The sequence below is a fragment of the Felis catus genome, chromosome C2 (assembly GCF_018350175.1).
Source record: "Felis catus isolate Fca126 chromosome C2, F.catus_Fca126_mat1.0, whole genome shotgun sequence".
NCBI classification, from domain to species: Eukaryota; Metazoa; Chordata; class Mammalia; order Carnivora; family Felidae; genus Felis; species Felis catus.
The window spans coordinates 86681129-86702733 of NC_058376.1; the positions used below are offsets into that span (position 1 = coordinate 86681129).

Sequence of the window (21605 nt, forward strand, 5' to 3'; positions counted from 1 at the left end):
CACTCATCAAGTGCTATGTATGGGCCAGGCAGAGAGTAAAAAGCATTCTCTGTATATTATCTCATTTAATCCCCACATTTAGCCCAACTAAATGTTTTATCATTAATGTTGTTATTATTATTATTTATACATGAGGTTTCTGAGCCTCAAATATGTTAAGTAAGTTGAGTTTACACAGCCAATAAGTGGCAGTGCCAGAGTTTGGAAGTCCAAGTCTGCTTTTTGAAACTGTGCTTTTAATTATGATATATTGTATTAGAAAGATCATAAGTTTTGGAGATATCCATACTCCAGAGCCAAATCCCAGCTTAATCATGTACTATCTGTGTAACATCAGGAAAATTGCTTCACCACTCTGAGGCTCGAATTCCTCAAATGTATATATAACAACAAGATGTCTCCAAGCATTATTGGGAAGTTTAGAAGCAGTTTAGCATGGGCCTTGATTTGTAAAGGATTCTAAATACATGGAGCTATTGTTTTAGTGTTATTAATTATATTAAAGAATCCAATAATCGGATATTGCCCATTCCATCCCAGTAGCTTGCTGACAATTTGGAATATATGATTCTATGGCTTCCCTCTCAGGTCTATCCTTTAAAAATTAGTGAATTTTTGAAGAACATTTTGATAATAAATAGGTCAAATTATATTTCTACCTTTTCAAAAGAAAAAAATTCCATCAAGTACATTCCCACTTTCATTGCTAAGAGCTAATATAAAAGCTGCCATATCAGCAGAGATTGTATTATTCTAGAATTTTTTCTCCTAGAACTTTGTGGAATGCACTATTCTCTTAGAATTCCATTTCCCTTCCCTTTTGAGGACACAAAAGCAATAGTATAGTGTCAGCCACTGCAGGGCTGCAAAAATGTTTTTGTATTTCTATTTTGTACGTGAAAATTAAATTTAATTATTCCTCAACATGTCAAAGACACTCATCAAGTTAGGCTAGTTTATGCTGAGTGGAAACTGTGAATAAGAGTTAATTTGGAAATACTTGTTTCCAAAAATCTTCCTGAACTCTGAGGAAGAATTACTATTTGTGGCAATACATATGGGAAACCTACTGTGCTGACTAAGAAATGCCATTTGAGGTGGAAAAGCTGTGAAATGCACTGCACCTATTAATTCCATCACATAGTAAATCTTTCACTGAAAAGTTATGCACTATAAAGCTTTGTCCCTAGGAACCAGCCCCAGGAAGTTATGATTGCATTAAAAGAGTCAGTAGGGATTTACAGAACATATCAACCTTATCATATTTGATAGAATCCTTTCAAAAGAAAAAAAGATTGCTGACAGGCAAAAACATGGTCATCATGCATGTCTGGGATGTTTTGAAACTCTTGCATAAAATATCAGAAGAAAATATATTACACCCAGGCTGTAATGAGTTGTTTTGTGTCTAAGTAACTTAGATGGACAAAAAATATGCAACTGAGGAAAGAAAGAAAGGGGATATGGGAGCAAAAGATATGCCTGGTAGCTGATCCCACACAGACTTTTCTGTTGGGTGGCTTTGTTCTACTGTTTACTATGTTTCTTTGAGTAAGTCAATCACCCATTATGAGCCAGAGTTTCCTCATCTGTAAAATGAGGAAATGATATTGTTGGATGGCTTTGAGGATTAAATGAGATAAAAGATGTAAATTTCTCATAGGTAAAAGGCCAATAAATAGCAGCTCTCATATTTCTTAGTTTGGTTGTAGCATTGTTCATAGAGTGAATGGAAGCGGTGAGGAAGCAGTCTCTAGAAATGATTTCAATAAGGAAAAATGTGATTCTTTAAAAAAAAGTTTTGTTTCAACGTTTACTTATTTTTGAGAGACAGAGACAGAGTGTGAGCAGGGAAGGGGCAGAGAGAGAGGGAGACACAGAATGTGAAGGAGGCTCCAGGCTCTGAGCTGTCAGCACAGAGCCTGATGTGTGGCTCAAACTCACAAACCCTGAGATCATGACCTGAGCCAGTCAGACGCTTAACACACTGAGCCACCTAGGTACCCTGGACAAGTATGATTCTGATGGGACAGGCAGAACATGTCTGGGAGATGAGGATTTGATGTCAGTTTCAAATACATAAAATTTCAGATGCACATTAGACCAAACAACCAGAACACACATTTCTTTAGTCTTTGAGATGAAAGTTATTATGAGGAGTTAGATAAAGCTGATCCCTAAATTAGCCAAATACATTTTTTTAATCAAATACTTTTAACAAGAGCTACAGTACAGGTAAGCCATTCCCTCATAAATATTTGAAAAACGAATTGCATAGTAGTCAGGGTTATTCAGAAAAAAAAAGTCATAGAAGCTGAGAAGTCCCATTATCTGACATCTAGAACCTACAGACCCAGGAAAGCTGGTGGTATGGTTGCACTCTGAGTCTGAAATTCCAAAAACAAGAAGAATCATTGGTGCAAGTTCTAGTCCAGATCTGAAGGCCTGAGAACTGGAAAGCCAATTGTATAAATTCCAGTCAGAGTATGAAGTCCTGTGAACCAGGAGCACCAGTGATCTAAAGGTGGGAAGAAACTGATGTTGCTCCCAACTCAATCAGTCAGGCAGAGAGGGAATTTTCCCCTTCCAACAGTTTGTTCTGTTCGTTCTGTTTGTTCTGTTTAGTCCTCAGTGAGATAGATGATGCCTATCCACATTGGGGAGGGCAATTTACTTTACTCAGTCTGCAGATTCAAATGCTAATCTCTTCCAGAAACACCCTCACAGATATATGCAGAAATAATGTTTAACCAAATATCTGGGCATCTGTGACTCAGTCAAGGTGACACATGAAATTAACAATTTCAGATTGTATATAGAATCCAGGGGAATTGTGACTGGTGACAAAGCTAGAGGAGTCCATATTTCATGAACAGATACTAGAAAAAGGGAATTTGACTTTTCTAAACCCTTCTATGGTTGTAGTAATAGGTCTAGCAATAACATTTTTATAGTAATGAAGAAGAATCCTTTATATTAGTTAACTTCTTCACCATAGGCAAAAGTGCATTCATATCTAATATCTTACATATGCAGCCCCATGAGGTAGGTAGAGCCAATCAACTTACAGATGAGAAAAACAAAGCTAGGAGAGGTAACATGGTTTGCACAAGCTCATTCAGCCAGTAGTAGGAAAGCACAATAAGCATAAAAGTTCATCTGATTCAGCCCAGCATCCTCAACACCACACGGTACTGCCTATTATTATTCCTAAATTTTTTAAAGTTATGGTACAATATGTTAATTTTCTATGACTCTCCATCTATCATAAAACAAATTTTCAAATAGCAATTTTAAAATGTCCTGTTGCCTTTAGGTCATCAGTTACATTGGTGCAATCCCACCAACACATCCCTTAATGCTTTTCTAATGAGATAGAATTTCCCATAAACAACATGCCAAAGTCTTGATACCTAAAGTAATTGCATGCCATGTCAGTCACTATCTCTCACTTGTTGCCACGGCTGCTCCCACTTCAGTGCACAACTTTGCATGGATAGAAAATTGTTAACCATGTCACTAGACTTTGAAGATAAAATTATGAAGTGCCAAAAGGAGCTGGCAGGTTATAAATGGGTATCATTTATTCATATCTCATGATAATATCTACAGACTCTAGGAATTCTGATAGCAATTCCTAACTACCACTTATTGACGATAGCATCCAGATTTGTGGGGTTTGTGTTCCTGACTGCTGAAATGTAGCAGGGAGATTAAGAATACACACACACACACACACACACACACACACACCATTATAATTAATTTTGGCAGCCATCATATATCCTCTATAAAGAAAGAGTGGCAGTTGATTGCAAAAAAAAAAAGATATAGGTTGTAGAGTGGTTATTTTTGTTCTGAAAAGTTCATGCTCATGAAATGACTTTCATTTAAAACTAGCTACTTTGTATTTTATATTTAGAAGACTTAAGTGTTTCGTTATGCACTTAGTACCTACAATTTTAATTCATTTTCTATCTTCCACAGCTTTTAAATTGGACCATTTTATGAACTTCAGTGAAAATAAAAAGCAAAAATGCTATTTACTTTTCTCTTTGTCTCTCCTTCTTGCTGTATCATCTTTTACAATAATGGTGCCAAAAATTCTCAGTATTATTACTCATTGACTTCTCTGCATGTCTCTGTGCTTTATATAATGTACACACATATGTTACAGAGCCTAAATTCACATGGCAGAGCTTATAGGAACTTTAGAGACCACCTAATTGAGCCTTGACTCAAGCCCCCTCATTTTATAAAGAAATCTAAAGCTCGAGGAGTCAGGTGACTTTCCCAAGATTACATTGCTGGCTGGTCAGAATTGGCACAAGAATTTAGCTTTCTATCTAAGAATTTTTCCATTTTATAAAACACCATAAATTTGGGGCATCTAAGTGGCTCTGTCGGTTAAGCATCCGACTTTGGCTCAGGTCATGATCTCAATTAGAGCCCCGCATAGGGCTCTATGCTGACAGCTCAGAGCTTGGAGCCTGCTTCGGATTCTGTGTCTCCCTCTCTCTCTGCCCCTGCCCTGCTCATGCTCTGTCTCTCTCTGTCTCAAAAATAAATAAAAAGTTTAAAAAATTAAACATTATAAACATAATTAATTTATTTAAAACATTTATTAAACATAAAAAAATTAAACATTATAAATGTGCATGTTAGTATTTTTCATTAATTAGCATCTAGCAATAAATAGAAAAAGTCATGATTCTTCTCTCAACATAAGTTGAAAGGTTTCCTCTTAGGAGTAATGACCTTTCCTGCACATTACCCAGCAAATGACCACTTATATGATGTGTGAAGTCTGAATTTTACTCAGATTTGTAATATTTAGGCAGTCTAGCATTTCATTTTGAGGTGGTTTTGTAGGACCTTTCATTACTAGGCTATCTGTCCTCTCTGGCTAGACCATAATTTGACCCTTTGTATTGAAAATTAAATAAAAAGAATTTCATTCTCTTTATATCACATATAATGCAAGAAATCTCTAGATATTTTCTATAATTATTGCAGACCTCCAAAGCCTTCTTTGATAGTCCAAACAGTCCTGACCCCTGGAGGTGATATAACTTGTGTGGTAAAAGGGGTGAGCACAGAAATTTGCCAGCAATGTCCAGGCAAGTCCCTATAAGAAAAACTATAGGACAGTTACAGGAAAAGTGGCTGAGGAGTGGGAAGGAGTGGTTGACCTCTTTTATACCTTTAAATGGGGCAGAAATCATGTGTCCACATGCTATTCAATAATAAATTATTTTTATTTTGTTTGTGATATACAGGATGAGTTTCTGTCTGATTTATTTGCACATCAACATGTGTATATATGTGTATCACAACAGTAAGCAAACAGGATTTCTAAACAAAGAGGCTTTAGTAGAGATCTACCCCTTCCCCATTCTCGTTGCAGATGTACAGTACTTCTTTTGGGAAGGGATACATGACCTGGCAGTACTTTGCTTCAGAGAAGTCAATCATGGTCACAATCTTTCCATCTATCTTCTTCTGATGGAAAGAAAAAAATCATGTAGGAACTCTTAACCCCATAGAGAACTTCTTTTTCACTGGTCTTCTATAATAGAAGAGTAATAATACATGTCCAGTTAGTGCCTGAGCAAATTCAAACTTACATTTTTCTTCTGATCAAGCATACTTCTCGTCTTTTCCAGAAGGTTTTTGCTTTCTTTTCCTAAAGGTTTTTGCTTGTTCGTGATTTACTCAATTATTGCCTAATATGTTCCAAGCACTTTTCTAGGCATATTAAGATGAAGAAATACAGTGCCGTCTTCGAGAAACACATCATCTTATAAAAGTAACAGGTTGATAAACAAATATTTGTCTTTATATTCCTATAAACAATCCAAACCCCCAAAGACCTACAGCTTCAATCTTATGTTATGTTCCCTTCTGGTCCATCTAGGTGTTTATCTTACTTTAGAGCACTTATGTCTTTTAAATGTTCTCTGTATGAATGATTTATCATGAAGTGTATTTGGAGCAGGGTTTCTCAGCTTAAACTTGAACTCAAACCAATTGGAATAAGAAGTCCCCAAATTTGTTATGCTCATAAATATTTTATAAAATATGGAAATTAGCTGTTAACTGAAAATTAAGAACAAATGAACATAGGCCTCTTGGTTTTAAAAGTATTTTATAAAGAAAATTATTTTAAACTATTTACTAAAATAATTTCATGCAAAAATAGTGTAATGAGTCCCCATGTACCCATCACTTAGCCAGTTATAACCAGTCCACTCTGTTTCATGTTTTTTTTTCTTTTTCCTTTTTTGTTCTTTTATGGAAAGTGCTAGAGCATTTTAAAGCAAATCCACAGAATTGTATCATTTCTCCCGTAAAAACTTGATACCTTAATAGAAAGATTATTCTTAAAGAACATACACACACACACAAAATAATATTATGACACCCAACACAATTAACGATAGTTCTTTAATATCTAATTCCTTGTTTATGTTTAATTTTCCCCAACTGTCTCAAAAATCGTCTTTTTAACACTTGATATAGGACCATTTGGCAACTGGTAGATTTTTCTATTAAGTCTCTTTTAATGGGCATCCTTGTACTCACCCCCCCCTTTTTAATATCATTTATTTTGGGGGAAAACTAGAATTTCTTACATTCTGGATTTGGCTTATGTATTTTTGCAGTGTAAATTAGCATACGGGATTCTGTTTCCCTTTTTTTTTAATTTCTTAAAGCTAGTACTTATATCTGCAGGCTTAGTTAAATCAAGTCCTTTTTTCAGGGATATTTTATAGGTAGTACTGTGTAATTTCTATTGCTTTACATCATGTGACACATAATATGTGTTTGGTTTACATTTGGTGACATTAAGATTAATTACAGGGCTCAGGTGGTGTCAGTTCAGATCCATTCATTATAATTTTCCATTAATCATTCACCTAATGGTTTTAGCAGACACTGTTGATTGTAACCTACATTCATTAGTTCATTAGGTATTGCAAAATAGTTATTTTCTAATTCTGTCATTTATCCTGAATTTATTAGCTGTGATTCTTTTCTTAAAGAAGAATTTTCCTTCACCAGCTATTTGGTGCCCTAAAATAGTGTTCATCCCCAAAAAGAAGAATAAATGATTGATCCTCTACCTTTATTTATCAATTTTGAAAATAGTGAGTTGGTGCCCTATCTTGCTTTTCTACTGGGTCTTTATGATGGTTTAAAATATCACAATATTATTTTTCATTTTCATTTAGCACTTCTTTATCTTACATGGTTCCTTTTCTATGACATCTCAGTCTGATTTCAAAAAGGAACATTCTCTTAAATCTTAAATCTTCTTGAGACCATAAATCATGAATCTACTGAAAATTCTTCTTCTTTGTATAAGTCAGGAAGGAAAAGAAGCCATGCTAGCTTTTTCAATTGGTGGAAATGTAATCTAGAACATTGGTTACAAAAGGGGTGGGAGGTCTAAAGAAATACAGAGGTAAAGATATCAGTAACAGCAAGAAACTACCACCCATGTGGGCTGAAGGACAAAAGGAAAGTGGTGGTATGCAGTGTCCACAATAATTTTATCACTAAGGCCACTGGAGCACCTGCAACTGACATTGGAGCCACTGCTATTACCACCACTACACGAAGCGTGGAACTCACCTTTGCACTAATGCTGCAGTAACTGAGAAGACTTCTGTCACTGTTGCTGTTGGAACCAGAATACCTTAGCACTATGCTGATGGGGATGATAAAGCACTCCCTTCTGCCACTGCTGCTGGACTGAATTGTCTGAGAAGAACCCATGAGCCTGCATTCACTCTGTACAGCTGTCACTGCCAGAGGAGCTACTAAAATCCTAAAATAGGAGGAAAAATGGCTTCTTCGTTTCCTCTTGCCTGTCAGTCTAGTCTCCTGCAGTCTTCCCATTGATAGAACCTGACCAGAAGAACTACACTGGCAAGGGAGTCTTTGAAATGTAGTTTTCAGACTTTGATCTTCCTCCAATATACAGCAAGACATGATGGTGCAGAAATGAAGCTGACAGCAGATGGACAAATGACCACACATGCTCCTTTTAGTAAATTCATTATTGCAGAGGGAGCCAACTGCTCCAAATGCTCAGTAATACATGGAGCTGCAGAATTTTTTTTTCAAAAGTCCTGTGATTTTCCTTGCTTACTATTCCATAAATAGGAAGTTTTGTGTCTGTCCACTGTGCTCATATAGTCTTAAATAAGAGTTAAACCTTTCAGAAATTACAGAGAGGACTTTAGTTTCAAATAAATGGCATAAAATTTAAAAAATATATAAATATTGACATCAGAGCATTTTGAGGTCAAACTATCTGGGAAAAAAAGAAGAAAACAAAGCCATGGTCTTTAGTGGTAGCTTCAGATCTATAAAACATCGTGGATAGGATCTCTAAGGAAAACCCTCTACCAAACTGGATCTCTGCTAGGTGATAGATTGTGTCTGGATCCAGGTTGGGCCCTTTCCAAGTAGTCAGTATACTCTTACTGCAGCCAATCTGTAAACATGAGGGGAAGCCAAAGGGATACTCTAGAGTTCCTCAGACTGTCTTTGTATCTTAATGCAGGTCACAAAACCTTTGCCTCTCATTATAAATGTGTCATGTAAGTGGGCTTGTTTCTACTTAGTTACCTGGAATGACACCATGGGTCTCCCATCCCTTTCCCCTCATCTTATCAGTGTTTTACCTTATAAACATGTCTCCAAATGCCTGGTAGATGGTTGATACTTAGCTTTGCTTTCCAAGGCTCCTAAAAATTTCTCCTTTGTATGCTTTCTCTTTCTAGCTTTGTAAATAGGAATTAAAGAGGGGAATCTTAGGCCCTGTACTTACAAAATAACCCTGCTGAAAAATATACCTGTCCTATAATTTTTATTTCAGTACTTGCCCTAACATGCTTCATTACTTGTATATAGCTACAAAATTTATTTTAAAATGTTTCTATCTATATGATGTATTAGTAGTTATTTCAGAAATTTTATGTTAATGTATTAAATAATATATTTATTTAATAAATTTTATTTAGTCATTTAGTGAAAAGGTAACATCTTCCCATGGTTAAAAATACAAAATATAAAAATGGTAAATAGTGAAAAACCTCCTTCCCATCTGTGTGCTTCAGCCGTTCAGTTCTTTTCCCTAGATTCAGCTCTCGTGTATTTTTCCAAATATATTTTATGCATGATAGTATATCCATATATCCTGTTTTGCCTCTTGCTTTTTTCACTTAATATATACTGGAGATCACTTCATATCAGTACATAAATAAATGTCAATTCCCCCACACATAGGATAAATTCCTAGAAGTGGAGTTACTGGATTAAAGGTTATAGTTTTAGAAATTCTGATGGGTATTGCCAAATCATCCTCCATAGGAAAATTTATATTCCTATCATCAATGTATAAGAGTATTGGTTTCCTCACATTCTCACCATCACAGTGTGTTAAGCTTTTGATCTTTGGCAGTTGAAGAAACTGTCATAACCAGTGTAATAAAAGAAATTCTTATATTATAAATGAAGATAAGCATTTTTGTATGATTAAGTACTATTTTTATCTCCTTTTCTGTGAACCACTGATCCATATTCTTTGTCTATTATTTTTTCAATTGGTTTAATAGTCTTTTTCTTATTCATTTGTAGAAATGCTTCATTATTTCAGGAAAACTAGCCCTCTTTTTGCAAGCTAAGCTGCAAATATCTTCCTATTGTATCACTTGCCTTTTGTCTTTGTTTATGGTCATCTTATATACGAAAGTGAATTTATCAAGCTTTTAATTTATGGATTTTGAGTTTTATGTCATAGCTAGAAAGAAATTTCTGAATAATTAATCTATGGATTTGAGCACCTTTACAGTCTACTAAACTGTTTAATTTATTTGTGTCTATTTCTGGGCTTTGTATTCTGTTCCATTGATCTGTGTCTACTCTATGCCTTGTGATGCAAGTATTATTCCTTTGTAATATGTTTACTCTCTGGTAAGACATCTCTCCCTTGTTAATCTTATCTTTAGTACTTTAATGACTTTAGGATCTCAAGAGGTTCTGAAACTGCAGATGTAGGCCATCTTTTTTAATATCCATTTAACAGGAAAAGGCATTGGGTGAGTCATAGTCTATGCAAGCATGGAGTCAGTATCCAATGTCCAGGCTTTTTTTTTTTTTTTAATACAAGTTAACATATGGTGTAATAATGACTTCAGGAATAGAATTTAGTAATTCATCACTTACTTATAATACCCAGTGCTTATCCCAACAAGTGTCCTCCTTAATGCCCCTTGTCCATTTAGCCCATTCCCCCACCTAATACCCCTCCAGTAACCCTCAGCTTGTTCTTTATATTTAAGAGTCTCTTATGGTTTGTCTCCCTCTCTATTTTTATATTATTTTTGCTTCTCTTCCCTTATGTTCATCTGTTTTGTATCTTAAATTTCCCATATGAGTGAAATCATTTGATATTTGTCTCTCTATAGCTGACTTATTTCACTTAGCATAGTACATTCTAGTTCCATCCACATTGCAAATGGCAAGATTTCATTCTTTTTGATGGCTGAATAACATTCCACTGTATACATATACCATGTCTTCTTTATCCATTCATCAGTTGATGGACACTTGGGCTCTTTCCATACTTTGGCTATGGTTGATAGTGCTGCTATAAACATTGGGGTGCATGTGCCTCCTGTATCCTTTGGATAGATACCTAGTAGTGCAATTACTGGGTCATAGGGTAAATCCATTTTTAATTTTTTGAGGAACCTCCCTCCTCTTTTCCAGAGTGGCTGCACCAGTTTGAATTCCCACCAGCAGTGCAAAAGTGTTCCTCTTCCTCTGCATCCTTGCCAATATCTGTTGTTGCCTGAGTTGTTAATTTTAGCCATTCTGACTGATGTGAAGTGGTATCTCACTGTGGTTTTGATTTGTATTACCCCAATGATGAGTGATATTGAGAATTTTTTCATGTGTCTGTTTGCCATCTGGATGTCTTCTTTGGAAAAGTGTCTATTCACGTCTTTTGCCCATTTCTTCACTGGATTATTTGGGTTTTTTTGGGTGTGGAGTTTGATAAGTTCTTTATAGATTTTGGATACTCCAATGTCCAGGCTTTTTGCTGGATGCAGAGAGAATTTCGGTAAACTGGTGATTTAAAATGGTAACTTTTGTAGTCATCATAATTTAAGAAATTTGGAGACTGTTAAATAAATGTTACTGTGTAAATTTCTGCCCCATTCTGCCTAAAACTAAAGAAATGAGGGAGTTATCATTTCAGAGAGTCAATAGAAAAGCCAACACAGATAAAGGGAAAAAAACAGATTTGGCATTGGATCTAGAGCAAAGCATGAAGACCTTGAATCAACACTACATTTATGAAAATGGAGCCAGAGACAAGTTACGTGTCTACTTATATACCTATTTGGGTGATCTTCAGTCATCTTTCTTAGTTTATGTGAATGATTCAGCTTCAACTCTGATGTATTAAGTTGTTACTGTCTGCTCTGGGAGAAAAGCAATATAGAGACACTTGTAAAATCCTTGTAAAATCCTGGAGTAAATTGTCTCAGTGAAAAGCCTGTTTTGTCACTTACTAGATGTGGAACTTAAACAAGATGCATGAACTCTCTGTGCAGCTCCCTCCTCCTCCCCATTTTCCCTATCTGTAAAATGTAAATAATAGTAGCTCTGCTTCATTGGGGTGTCTTGAGAACTAAATGAGATTATATGGCTGGCACTTAGCATATTGTGTGTGCCGATTAGGTACTAAATAATAGTTATTGTTAACTGTAATGATGATCATAATTTCATTTATTTTAACAACTATATGATGAAAATTTATTTTTATTTTCACTTTACAGAAACCAAGGTTTTATGTCTTTCCCAATTTCCATAGTGAGGCTGTTACTGGAAGAAGGGTGAGATTCAAACCCTGTTTTGAGAACATTCCAAAAAAGCCACCTGTTTATAGCTCTAAATCCTAAAATTACATGTTTTCTAAATCTACTACTGACCAAAATAGAGATCTCCCAACTTTTTCTTGTGCCTCTTCTATCGATTACTTCTCTAGACAAGATTGATTGACTTTAATGACCCAAAATCCTTTGTCGCAATAAAACTGACCTGTATTCCCTCTGTCAGTACTTTATTATATGTCCTCAGTCACTCTAGAAACAGTGAAACATAATACCATTAATTGTCATTGTATCCTAGAATATCCAGTCAATTTTGAGGCAAAGCCCTGAAGCTTTTTCATTAAGGTCTTCAGTATTTTTTTCTTTGTTCACACTCCTTAATAAAGTAATGAAAATGAAATCACCACTGGTGTTTTCACACTAAAAGGACTGTCTTATTCAGCCTTGTGTTCCTTGCTATACCCATAACAAATAAATCTTCTCCTTTTATGGATGAGGAAATTCAGCATCAAAAATTACTATTTTCTCCAAGCTCTTATCTAAGATGGAGTTGAGATAAGTTCTGGAAAGTGTCAGCCTTCCATTTTCTAGACAGGAGAATACATAACTTGGCTTGTTGACCTAAAGAATGCTGGGCCACGTGTAATGTAAACCTCTCGAGTAATTCAAGAAACTGACTTAGTATTTCAGTGCCATGTTAAGCATAAGAAGATGACCTAACCTCTAAGAGCTCCATGTGAAATGATAGATGTAGGAACATATGGTTACATGATCAGTTTTTTATGGTTTAGGTTTCAGGATTTTGGGCAGGTTCTCCTCTCTCTCTCTCTCTCTCTCTCTCTCTCTCTCTCTCCCTCTCCCTCTCCCTCTCCCTCTCCCTCTCTCTCTCCTCTCTCCCCTTATTTATTTAGTTGTTTATCAGTCCATTTGACAAACACCAAACTTCTGGGGAAAATATGGCGAAGGCTAATTAATCCCCATTGACTATTCCAGCATCACAGGACACCACTGGAATCTTATCTGGAAGATTTACCAAATCTTGGAGAAAGTGGAACAGGAGTCAAAGATACAAACTCAACTCAGACTGGTCAAGTAACTGGGAACTTACTGGCTCTCGTAGATGAGAAGTCTACAACAGAGCAGATAAGTACTAATTTTTGGACTAGGTGCCACTTTTCCAGTGAATCCAGCAAAAGTCCCAAGATTCACTCTAATTAAACCAACTTTGTTTACATACCTATCCTTGAATCACTGTTCCCAAAGAAGGGAAAATACAGTTTTTCCCAGTCTTGGAGTTGGAGTTAAAGTCATGTTTCTACTTCACTCCATGCCCAAAAATAAGTGAATTGGGAATAAAGAAAGGATATTTTCTAAAGGATAATCAAAGTGGCATTACCAGAAGAAGGAAGGGATAGCAGGCAAGCAAAAACAGATGTTTATCATGCATGATAAAAAATGTGATGAAACATATTCTGTTGTTTCATTCATTCATTCAAACATTAAGAGAATAAAAAATATTACAGCACAGTCTGCCTTCGAGGAAATTATAGCTTTTAAATAATATCAATACATTATTATTATGATATACTAGGTTCCACTAAAGGAATACAAACAAAATAAGCTATGAAAATACATACTAGGTCCATCAGTTATATTCGCAGATGCCTTGGCTATGATTTTGTTATTAAATTTCACATTAATTCCCACCACTAACATGCTAGTACACACGAGTTTGAAAAAAACAAAGACCTCACTCATAATTCTTGCTAAGGTGCATAGCCTTACTTTAGGTAGGTCATAATATAATACAGAATCAACAGCTGAGGTAGTGGTTTTTCATGATCTGCCACTGCTTGATGCTTCTAGAAAAGAGTAAGCTGGCAGCATCCACATTGAGAATGTGTTAACTTTGTATACTACAATTTACTTTTTGATGTACAATGCCACAACTACTATTAAATTTCATACTATGGCAGGCAGTTATTTATTAGATAGGAAACTGCTCTCTTTAAAAAATGTCTTTCACTTTTCCACCACTTTAGTAGCACTGCAGTTTAATTGAAAATTAGTCCAGTCAATCTGCCGCGGGCTCCTGAGAAATAATTTGTGTGAATAACTACCACCAAAAACTTCCCCAAGGAAAAGCTTTCATCAGGACTGAGAACACTTTCTGATGATTCTAATAATTACCTTTCTTTGAGTTTCTGGCTTACCGATATGGTTGTCATAAAGTGCTTTGCTGATTTTCTTTCATGCCTCTTGCCTTTATAAATCCCACAACAGAAGGAGAAAACTGGTCAGGACATGAGTGTTTTTTAAGTACTGCTTTGCATGAAGCGTTTATTGAACAAACCCTGAAAAATATTCTTCTTGAATGTATTAGAACGTGGACCTAATTCATGCTTCTAAGTCCCTAAAGAATTTTCTGTGATATGGTTGTTATGGATAATGATTCCACGAAACATAACTATTGCCATGTGTCTTGAAGATATCTTAGTGAAACAAATGTTATTTAGTTTAATTGTCCCTGAAAGCAGAGTCAGAAGTAAGAACCAGAGTTCAAGTAGTTTATTTAGGAGGTGATCTTAAGAATCAGGAATGAGGGAGTAGAGACAGTGAAACAGGAAAGAGAAAAAGTCAGTATAAGAGTGTTTTGTCAATGTCACTATTGGGAGCATTGGGATCTCAATTTTACTGGGATTGTGATACATTTGCAAAATACTTCCCAGAATTTTCCAGCCAAAGGACAGGAATCTGGGGCACTTATCCACTGGCTCCTATTCAGTACTCTGCAGGGTAGAAGTGGAGAGAGTGGGCATCCTTGTCTTATTCTTCATCTTAGAGGAAAAACTTTCACCCTTTCACCAGTCAGTACAATGTTAGCTGTGGACTTGTCATATATGTCCTTTATTATGTTGACTGATATTCCCACTAAACCCACTTTGTTGAGAGTTTTTATCATAAACGGAAGTTGAATTTTGTCAAATTCTTTTTCTGCATCTATTGAGATGATCATATGATTTTATCCTTCATTTTGTTAATGTGGTATGTATCACATTGATTGATTTGCACATGTTGAGCCAACATCGCATCCTTTGAATAAATCCCGCTTGATCATTGTGTATGACTCTTTAAATTTATTGTTGAATTTGTTTACTGTTATTTTGCTGAGAAATTTCGCATCTAGATTCATCAGGGATATTGGCATATATATTGGCATGTATATATATATTTTTTGTGGCATCCTTGTCTGGTTTTGCATCAGGGTATTGCTTTTTCAATGAGTTTGAAAAAGTTCTCTCCTCTTCTATTTTTTCTTCTATTTTGAAAATTATTGGTATTAATTCTTCTTTGAGTATATGATAGAATTCACCAGTGAAGCAATGTCATCCTAGATTTTTGTTTGTTAAGAGGTTTTTGATTACTGATTCAATCTCCTTACTAGTAATCAGTCTGTTCAGATGTTCTATTTCTTCATAATTCAACCTCATAGGTTACATATTTCTAGGAATTTATCCATTTATTCTAGGCTGCCCAATTTTTTGGCATACAATTGTTCATCGTGGTCTTTTTTTTTTAATGTTTATTTTTGAGAGAGAGAGAGAGAGCACTCATGTGATTGGGGGAGGGGCAGATAGAGAGGGGGACAAAGGATCCAAAAAGGCTCTGTACTAACAGCAGAGAGCCTGGAGTGGGGCTCAAATCCATGAACAGTGAGATCATGACCAGAGCCGACATCAGATTCTTAACTGACTGAGCCACCCAGGCACCCCGTTAGTAGTCTTTTACTGTCCTTTGTATTTCTGTGGTATCGATTTTAACATCTTTTCTTTCATTTCTGATTTATTTGAGTCCTCTCTCTCTCTCTCTTTTCTTAATCCATTCAGCCACACTTCCAGACTGTCATGTAATTGGGATCATAGAGATATAGGTTTTCCATTTTGGCTTCTGTCACTTAGTAATATGCATTTAAGATTCTTGTGTTGCTTTGTAGCTTGATAGTTCATTTATTTTTATCACTAAACTATATTCTATTGTATGGATGTAACACAGTATAGATTTATCCATTCACCTATTGAAGGACACCTTGGTTGTTTCTGGTTTGGGGCAATTATAAATAAAGCTGCTACAAATATTTATGTGTAGGGTTTTGTGTGCACATAAATGTTCAATTTATTTGGGTAAATACTTACAAGTGCAATTGTTTGATCATATAGTATGCATATGTTTAGCTTTATATCAAACTGCCAAACCATCTTCCCAAGTCCTGTATACCACTTTGCATTCTCACCAACAATGAATGAGAGTTCCTGTTGTTCTGCATCCTTCCCAGCATTTGGTGTTGTTACTATTTTGGAATTAGAGTTGGTATCCCATTACTGTTTCAATTTAAAATTCACTGATCGCATGTGATGTTGAGTACCTTTTTATATGCTTATTTGTGTCTCCTTTCCTTTTTTTTTCATGGTTAGGTTAACTAAGGTTTATCATTTTTGCTGATCTTTTCAAAGAAGCAGCTCTTGGTTTCTTTGATTTCTGGTTTTCGAATTCATTAATTTCTTCTCATTTTCTTCTCCTCTGCTTGCTTTCACTTAAACTGCTCTTCCTACTCTAATTGCCTTAGGTGGAAATAGATTATTGATTTTAGATCTTTCTTCTTTTTTAGTATAATTATTCAATGCCATAAATTTCCCTGGAAACATTGTTTTTGCTGTATCCCACAAATTTTGATATTTAGTTTGAAATATTTTTAACATTTCTTTGGTGACTTCTTTCATCTGCTTGTTATTTAGAAGTGTGTTGTTTAATGTCTAGTTATGGGATTTTTCAGCTGTCTTTCTGTGCACTATTGTCTGAGATTATTCTTTATTTGATTTCTACTATCTTAAATGTGTTAAGATGTGTTTTATCATCCAGAATGTAGTTTATCTTGGTGAATGATCTCTGTGAGTTTGAGAAGAATGTGTAGTCTGCTGTTGTATGAAGTCTTCTATACATGCCAATTTGATCTAATTGATTGATGATACTATTCAGTTAATTGTATTCTTAGTCCTTTTCTGCCTGCAGGATCTGTCAATTATTAAGAGAGGGGTGTTGAAGTTTTCAACTACAATAGTGGCTTTGTCTGTTTCTCCTTGCAATTCTATTGGGTTTTGCCTCATGTATTTTGATACTGTGTTGTTAGATGCATACACATTAAAGATTTTAATTTCTTCTTATAGATTTGACCCCTTTGTTCATTATTCAATACCCCTCTTTATCATCAGATAAAGATTTTTCTTGTTCTGAAGTCTGCTTTGCCTGAAAATAACTATTCCAATTTTCATTTGTTAGTGTTAACATGGTATATCTTTCTCCATTCCTTTACTTTTTAATCTATCTGCATGTTTCTATCTAAAGCGAGCTTCCTGTGGAAAACATAGTTGTGTATTTTTTTTTTTTTAATTTTTTTTTTCAACGTTTATTTATTTTTGGGACAGAGAGAGACAGAGCATGAACGGGGGAGGGGCAGAGAGAGAGGGAGACACAGAATCGGAAACAGGCTCCAGGCTCCGAGCCATCAGCCCAGAGCCCGACGCGGGGCTCGAACTCACGGACCGCGAGATCGTGACCTGGCTGAAGTCGGACGCTTAACCGACTGCGCCACCCAGGCGCCCCATAGTTGTGTATTTTTTATCTGTTTTAACAATTTGTCTTTTAATTGGCATATTCACATTTTAAGTAGTTATTGATATGGTTGGAATAATATCTGTCATGTTTGTAACTCTTTTCTATTTTTTTCCACTCTTGTTTGTTTCTTGTCTTTTCCTGTTTGTCTGCCCTCTATGGTTTTAGCTGAACATTTTAATTCTATTTTCTATCCTCTTTTAGCATATCAGTTGCATAAATAAAAAAAAATTAATGTTCATTCATTTTTGAGAGACAGAGAGAGACACAGGGTGAGTGAGTGAGGGGCACAGAGAGGGAGACACAGAATCTGAAGCAGGCTCCAGGCTCTGAGCTGTCAGCATAGAGCCCAATGCGGGGCTCAAACCCATGAACCGCGAGATCATGACCTAAGCTGAAGTTAGACGCTTAATCGACTGGGCAACCCAGGTGCTCCCCACTTTTTAAATTATTTTTTAAATACTGCATTAAATATTTTTAGAGGTGCCCTAGAGTTTGCAATATACATTTACAAGTAATCTAATTCTGCTTTTTTTTTTAAATTCTACTTTCAAGTAACACTATACTACTTCATAGAGAGTGCAGGTACCTTATAACAAGGTATTTCCAACTCTTCCCTCCCATCCCTTATAGCACTGTTGTCATTCATTTCACCTATCTATATGCTATAATCGCCCAGAACATTGTTGCTATGATTGCTTTGAAGAAACAGTAATTGATTAGATAAATTAAGAATTAGAGAGTTGTATGTCAATTATACTTCAATAATAGAAAAGAATTAGAAAAACAAGCTATTTTTCTTTGCCTTCGTTTATTTCTTCCCAGGTATTCTTCCTTTCTTTATGTAGATCTGAGTTTCTGACCTGTATCATTTTGTTTTTCTCTGAAGAACTCTTAACAAACCTTGTAGTATAGGTGTAATGGTGACTCCCTCAGCTTTTGTTTGTCTGAGAAAATCTATTTCTCCTTCCTATTTGAATCATGATTTCACTGAATACAATTTTTTATACAATTTTTTTATGTTGGTAGTTTTCCTTTAAAAATCTTAAATATATCACTCTACTCCCGTTACATTTGCATGGTTCTTCACTAGAAGTCTGATGTCATTCTTATATTTGTTCTTCACAGGTAAAATGTTATTTTTATCTGGCTTCTTTCAAGATTTTCTCTTTGCTTTTGCTTTTCTGAAGTTTGAATGTGATATGTATAAGTGTAATTATTTTTTGGTATTACTCTTATTTGATATTCTATGAGCTTTCTGAATCTATGGTTTGGTATCCGTCATTAATTTTGAAAAATTTATAGTCAAACATTTCTTTCATTCCTTTCTTTCCTCTCTTTCCCGTATTCCCATTACATCTATGTTATCCCTTTTCTAATTGTCCCACAGTTCTTGGATATTATCTTTTTTTTTAATCTTTTCTCTTTGCATTTGAGTTTGGGAAATTTCTGCTGATGTGTCTTCAAGTTCACAGATTCTTCCCTCAGCAGTGTCCAGTCTTTGAAATGAGCCCATTAAAAGCATTTTTCATTTCTTTTATAGTCTGTTTTCTAGCATTTACTTTTGATTCTTTTTTAGATTTTCCATATCTTTGCTTACATTATTCATCTGTTCTTATATGTTATCTACTTTTTTCCTTGGATTCTTTGATACATTAATCAGAGTTATTTAAAATTCCCTATCTAATAATTCCAAAATATGTGCCATATCTGAGTTAGTTTCTGATGTTTGCTTTTCTTTTCAGAACATGTTTTTTTGTATTTTTTTTAACACAGCTGGTACATTTTTGGTGTAAGCCAGATATGATATATTAGGTAATAGGAGCAGGTAATGAGATTTTTACACTTGATCTTAGCCAAAAGGCCGAGAAGCAATGTGATTTTTGGTGAGGTTGTATGATAATATTTCTCCTAGGAGATAGGCTGTGTTTAATGTTTGCTGTAGCTGTAGGTGCCATAGGCTTCAGCTTCCTCTAGTTTCCATGTGTTTCTTTGTTTTGTTTGTTTTTACTCCCCTTGTCTTTGTGCTTAACTAAGTTCTTAAATTGAGTCTGTCTTACAGGTGTCTCAGCTGTAATCTACTGACATACTGAGGTCCTGCTGATGTGATGGTAAGGAATTATGGAGGAAACATTTTCTATAATCTTATGATAAAAATCTCATTTTTCTAGGGAGCATAAGTCCCTGGGCTTCAGTAGTGCTTCTTACCTTTTGTTTTTCTCCTTTCCTCCTTACCAGTGATAGGAAGGCTAAAGGGGACTTGATGTGGCCGAGTGCCCTCTTTAGGTCAAATAAGACTCTGATAGTGTAGTTGCCCTTGAAGGGTAGGTTTTTCCTATAGAGGGGCTCTGGGAGTATTTCAAATGGTTACTTTTTCTCTCCCCACAGAAAGAAAATTTTCTCTCATCTTCAAGGCAAGAATCTGGTGAGATTGCTAGAGGTTAAACCCATGAACATGTGGGGGTCTCTCTAAGACTGGGCCCTAGGAGTTTCTAACTCTCAAGCTAGTCTATATTCAGTCTCCAGAAATTCATCAAAATTATCATGTGAGTGTTCCTACCCATTTATGTCTACAGTGCCTTCTGCCTCAGATAAACTGATCTCAGCTGTGGTTCTCTATATTCACCAGTCTTTCTAGATTTGGGTGTGGCAATTTGCTCTGTAACTTCAGTTCTTTGATGGATCTAAGAAAAGTTACTGCTTTTCAGCTTGTTCGTGTTTTTCTTGTTGTAAGCATGGGAGTGACAACTTCCAAGCTCTTTACATGTCATTCTCAAAAAACATATTTTAACACCCTTATTGAATTGTATTTTACATATTATAAAATCCGCCTATTTCAAATGTACAATTGAATGTTTTTAGAAATTTACTGAGCAGTGCAACCATCATCATGTATCAGTTTTAGAATATTTTCACTTCCCAAGTTGGGGAATATACTTTTGATAACTCTAACTCCCTTACAGAAATCCTCCCACATGTCCAGGCCTAAATGCCCTTGCTGATATTCTCCAAAGTTTTGCTCTATCTGGTAAAATACTATGTACTAGAACTCTTCTTTCTCTCAGTTTTGTTTACTTCTGTGATTGGATTTGGAGTTAGAAGATTCCATGTTATCACTTACTGTCTTTATCATCATAGGCAATTCACTTTAAACTTTGGAGAATTTCCTGAGTCAAGAAGGCAGAAATTATTTATCCTGATATACCCTACAACTAGCAAAATAGTGGGAACATAAGTGATAATCATTAAATATTTGTGAACAAATCTGGAATCACTTTCAAGATTCATGAAATGGTGATATTGGACAAGATTAGGAGGTGTGTTCATGAATCTATGTACACAGTTTTGAGGGGTACAGGAATGTCATGATACCATATAAAAAATTGGGGGGCTATAGCTTTCATGAGATTTTCAAAGGGTTCAAGCCCCAAAGGAGTGAAGAGCAATGGACTAGATAATATCCAAGGACTTTTGCAGCTCAAACATTCTGTCAGTCAATATATACCTGTATTTTTTGTTCCTAACTCGGGATTTTTATAACCCAGATGGTATATAACTTAGAGCCTTTTGGCATTTGTCTCTAGTTATTAATAATATTTCCTATTATACCACATATATGAATTTGTACAAGCACTGGTAAAAGGTAGAGCCCACATTATTTAGGCTCAAAGATCGCCAGGTACTAATTCCCCCAAATCTAAATCTTGGTATCTCACCACCTCTAGCACACCATGAATACTGAAGTTGAAGGACTGAAGGGAAAATAAATTACCAGGTCTGCAAATCAGACTTGGGCTTAACTTATCCAAATAGCAGCATGTGTGGAAGAGGTTAAAATGAGAGTTTAGTTTGCCTAGCCAGACCCAAGAGCCAGGCTCTGTTTAGACCTGCTTATCACTTCAAAGTAAAACACAGGATCATCCCTTAAATGACCACCATGAATTAGGTCACAACTCTTCATTTTTTTAGGAGGCAAACAGGTGGACAAAAGAGGCAGATCTGATGTGGAAAGAAGGTGCTGAA

The 21605-nt window shown here is 35.5% G+C and overlaps 2 long non-coding RNA genes across 3 annotated transcripts in view; both read left to right on the forward strand.

Moving 5' to 3' along the window:
* Positions 1-15251, forward strand: part of LOC123380011 — a 442540-nt gene extending 427289 nt beyond the window's left edge. For both annotated transcript variants that reach the window (XR_006585224.1, XR_006585225.1), the window contains 2 exons: positions 11862-11918; positions 12909-15251. This is a non-coding gene — a long non-coding RNA (uncharacterized LOC123380011). The remainder of the gene's footprint in view (positions 1-11861; positions 11919-12908) is intronic.
* Positions 15252-18061: 2810 nt separating this feature from the next.
* Positions 18062-20427, forward strand: LOC111562268. Its single transcript, XR_002745347.2, has 2 exons — positions 18062-19693; positions 19971-20427. It is a non-coding gene; the product is annotated as an uncharacterized LOC111562268 (long non-coding RNA).
* Positions 20428-21605: the final 1178 nt, after the last annotated feature.